The sequence below is a fragment of the Solanum stenotomum genome, chromosome 12 (assembly GCF_019186545.1).
Source record: "Solanum stenotomum isolate F172 chromosome 12, ASM1918654v1, whole genome shotgun sequence".
In the NCBI taxonomy this organism is placed as follows: Eukaryota; Viridiplantae; Streptophyta; class Magnoliopsida; order Solanales; family Solanaceae; genus Solanum; species Solanum stenotomum.
This window is the reverse complement of record NC_064293.1, coordinates 36779576-36784811: the sequence shown is the minus strand read 5'-3', so window position 1 is coordinate 36784811 and position 5236 is coordinate 36779576.

Here is a 5236-nt window from a genome sequence, read left to right as displayed (position 1 = left end):
GGATAGTTTGGACTTGTAACGAAAACAATTCTGTTATGTTTTATGTTGGGCTAAATCAGCAAGACTTATAAACTACTTTTCTAATTTTGACACATGGTATAGCCCAATAAGGCCCAAATTGGTTTGTCTTGCTTCTTTATCTCTTTAGCCTCTCTTTTATTTTCACTAATCATTTTAAAGAAAGAACTAAGAAAAAGGAAAACAATATTTCGTCTCGAAACATAATATTTGTTTGATTTATATAAGCCACGTATAATATATGTTTACTCTTATTTAGAAATGAGAGTGTGGATGTACTAACACTGCACTCTACAGCTGTACAAGAAGCTTCGTTAGTTGTACTAAATTGAAAATTCTCAATTTTACCCCTTCTTTTCCTAGATTGATGGTCTGTATTGATTTTTTGGTCCTTCTCCTTTGAACATGTGTACTTTAAAGTGTTCTTCTTTCTTTTTCATTCTCAAATCTTTTGTTCCTTGGAATTTTAGAATATATTTGTTCGACATAGTTGAAAATTGAGGAAAGAAAATTTATGAATTAACCTTGGTTTCTTCTTGGAGACCATCATTTTACACAATTCAATCATTGCGGAGTAACCTCTGAAAGCTTTCTATTTATTTTTTTTCATTTTAGTTTAGTGTTTAGGGATAAGAATTGTTCTTATTTGATTTTACTCTTCATGTTTTATTGATGAAATCTATGTTCTTTTGGTGTTGTTATGGAATATGAAGGAAGAACTTCTTACACTACTAAAGTGTTTGACGAAATGTTCAAAAACAATTAAGCAGTTTTCTGTTTTAAATGTTAAGAAGATCTTACTTTTGAATAACTAATCTTGCACATGATTTATGAACCAACGTAGGTCTTCAAAAATATGTAAACAAGTCTTACCAGAAATACATCATCAATTATATATTTTATATGTTATTTATTGAGTAGGCGTTAGTGTTTAAGAGGGTGTTTGAATTGACTTAAAAGTTGGTCAAACCTACATTTAAGTCAGTTTTTGACATTTGAAAGTGTTTGGTAAATATAAAAAAAAAAAAACTTAAAACAAGTCAAAAATGACTTAAAATAAGTTGGGAAGTGTTTGGCAAGGACAAAAATTACTTAAAATAAGTCAAACTAAAAGTAGGTCTCGCCCCACCTTTTATTTTTTGACTTAAAAGTCATTTCAGTTTGACTTTTTATTATTGACTTAAAAGCTAGTACTTTTTTTAAGTCAATCCAAACGGGCTCTAAGTCATTCAAATGAAGACGTTGAAAATATTTGATGATGTAAATACAGATAAATGAATTTTAGTTTAGCTTAAAATATTGAGATGCAATTGTATGATCTTTTTTAAAAAATAAAATGAACTTTCAGATTTTTTCTTCTCAAAATGGTGACTTCGTGGAAAGTCGGTGAGATGCACTCCTACACATAGAATTATAACATTTACTATTTGTATTTGGCGTATATATCAAAATTTTAGTCACATATATCTATTAACATTGTGAAGTATGTAAAAGTCATATTTATATTAAGATTTATTATACCAAGGTTTGTCAAAGTAATAGATATTTTTTTTGACTTTATCAAATTTCTTCATATCTAAATTTTGCTGTTAATTAATTTTTAGCAGAGAAAAAATATGCGAACCACATCACATAATTGTTCTAAGATGGCAGATAGTAGATGTGTGCTTTGTGATATAGCAAATAAATGTACGAGCAATGAGAAAATTAGGAAAGTCAGTCGCTAATCGTTTTAAGAAATAAAAATTGATTGAGCCAAAAACTTTGAGAATACAATATACAATCTATGTGATAAGATCCAGTGATAAGTCGAAGCAACACAGATTACTTTGGTCTGTGCATCTGATTCTGCCAACATACATATTTGAAAAAGTATCTATCATAACTTTATCATTTTTGTAATATATGTCTTTTGCTTGTGTCAATGATACTAGCATATAAGCTTATCATTCGTCACCAAATGACAATATAAAGCATCAACTACTTGAAAATATGAAGTGTTGGACCCGTGTTGACACGAGTCATGCCCATCTAGTGTTTATAAACATGCAAGTTTGTGAGTCTTGATGGGTTGGTATTTGTGATGATGTGAAATTATCCTGTATTTTGTAGAATTAGTTGAAGTGTGCATAAATTGATCCAGACACTAAAATTATAAGAAATGTAATCTTATTAGGAAAATCAACACGTGAAAATAGTATCTATAACTTTACGTGAAACTTGCACAGAGAACTATGCAGGATAAAAAATAAACCAGAAAAGGAAATGGGTTACTAAATAAAATCAACAAAAATGATTTCAATGCTCCTCTCCTTATAATCAAGTGATTGAATGCCCCTATCTAGATGAGAAGCTGAACACGTCATCACCTATATCACTCCGATTAAAAGTGACACACCATAAGTATATGTAATAATCACAACTCAAACATAGTTCGAGATATAATTTATTCACAACTTAGACTTTAGGGAAATGATTTCCATATTTAAAAATTACTAAACAAATTAAAATTTTGGGTTGATAAACTAATCCAATCAATAAAAGTTCTCACTTTGTGGATAAATAATTCATCACCTGAAAATGATAAATCTTATAAAACAAAAATTACATAGGAGAGATCCAAAATATGGTATCTCACTAAATCTAACTAAAAATTATTACTATAGTAATGCATAATATAAAAGTTAATAACATGATCATATGACAATGGGAAAGTATTACCAACCCCCTAATAATAAATGACATTATAAGAACAAAAAAAACACCCAACTTGATAAAGCAAGACGATAGACAAAAAAATATATTTATATATAATAACTTATAATTATTTCGTTTATAAATATGATAGACGATTATAATCGATGTTAGTTTTTTATTTTTAAATTATGAGCTTAAAATCTACGATCGAATTAAATTTCTTATGTTCAATGTTTTTAAAATTCAAACATGCATAATAAGAACTCAACAACCTCCCTATGACACAAGAAAAATATAGAGTGTATAAAGTTTGTCAAAAAAAAGAGTTCTTATTACTTGAAGGAAAGTGTTCTTTTTGTGGAGCTTTGGATCAACTCTTGTCCAGAGTTGTTTGAGTTATATTTTGTGATTAAGTTGTTGTATCCTAGAGGGGACAAGTCAATAAAGACTATTGCTGGACCGGTGAAAAACATTTATTGTAGAGGATTTGAATCTCCTTAAAGTGAGCGAGATATTCGCGCCTCAGCCTGAAAAGATTTTTATTTTCAATTGTAATCTTGTATTTTTTCACTAACAATTACTTTACTGTGATAGGACGAATTCCACCGTTGTGAATAAATGAGTGTAGTTGTTAAGGTAACAAAAAAAAAAAAAAAACTCCCTATGGCCTAGGCCAAGATAAATAAAAAAACAAAGAAAAATGCTTTTTTATCTCTTTACTTTAGATGCTGATTGATTATGTTTTATTGTGAAATTCGAGAAAAATATTTTTTGTTTTCAAAATAAATAATAAAAATTGAGATGTTTTCCTCGTAGCAAAATATAAGACAATAAAAAATATTATATAATATTTTTAATCCAGAGAAGTATTGAAAACACCGCTTAACTCGACATGAATTATTAATTTCATCCCAAATTATTGACAAATTTTAAAACACCTGTTTACTTGACTAACCAAACCTAAATATACCCCGATCTTGCAACATGAGTAAAATACATCTCTAAAATCTCATCAAGTTTATTGAGCGCTTTCAACACTTTTCTTGGCTTTTTATTAAGAGTTCCATGTTCTTATAGGAGTTTCAGACCATTTGCTATTTCATATTATATATCCGGGATTTATCCAAATTTAATAAGTCAAGTAGAAAGATATTTTTATGGTTGTAGATAATTCAAAAGCGAAACTGATAATTTATACCAATTCTTTATAAAAATGATTTAAACTTGATCACTTACGATTCTTTTTGTTTCATTCAAAATAAAATAGTAAAAGTGCCTTTGATGACCTAAAACACTCCACAAAATGAGCTCATTTGGCCACACTTGTTGTCACAATCTGGAGATTAAAAATTACAATTAAAAATTAAATACTTACCTATAAAGAATGTATAAATGTAATATGAAGGTACACTAGAAATTAATTAAACAATATGAAAAGAACAAAAAATGACTCCTCAGCTAACCAATACGAGAGACCAGGTGCTTTTGTGTATGGTGTGTAGCAGGGAATATTTGCCCCTTACCATAATTATTAATTAACAAGTAATAATTAAAAATAGCCGTTCTAAGCCTTCTGCCAAATTAAGAATTAACCCCTTAATCACAAAGTATTTCCTAATTCCTTCTCACAAATCGTACTTAACTATTTATAGCCATTAGATCAAAAAGTTTAAAATTACGTATAATGAGGTTTATTAGCACTGGAATATTTCCCTGATTAATAAACTGCTCCTTAATTTGAATTCCAAATTTTTACAAAAAATTCTCTTCTCTTTGGGTCCTACCACAACCCCCTCTTCAAAATACACCGCTCAACCACAACAAATCAAAGCTTAAACACCCCACGCGCCTCTTATTTTATACTCATTTGAATTTGAATTAAAATACTATTTTAAATTTTTGACTAATTGTACTTTAATAATGGAGTACTATTATTATTTATTTATTTTTTAAGTTTTGACTACACACATCCATTTATTTTTAGATAGATATGACACAACATTTACATTACTTAACTAAAAATCTCAACAATTATTATTATAATAAAAATAATATCCTAATCTCGTTTATTGTATAGACTAGTTCAACTATTTGAAATAAAAAAAATAATATTTGGTTACATTTTAAAATAGTGAATCAACAATCTCCATTTTCCAACAAGGAAAGCCTTTCTATTTTTTAGTGAAATTTGTTTGAAATACTAATTTGAACCAATAATAATTGTGGTGGGGTATCTAGAGATTTGAAATTCTTTTGATTTTGAAGTTACTTTTGTTAGAAATCACTATATTCAAAATACAGATTTTTTACATGAATCTGAATATAATCAGAATTCAGTGCAGATATCGAACTGATTGAAACTCTTTTTTTTTTTTTTGCAAAAGATTATTATTTGAATTCAATATTCAATTTAATATTATTAATATAATTACTCACACAATACACGCTCCTTCCTCCGAGGGTGGTTCTTTTTCCCATTGAAGCGTAAAACATAAATTAGCCCCCTCTCCTCTCTCTCTTC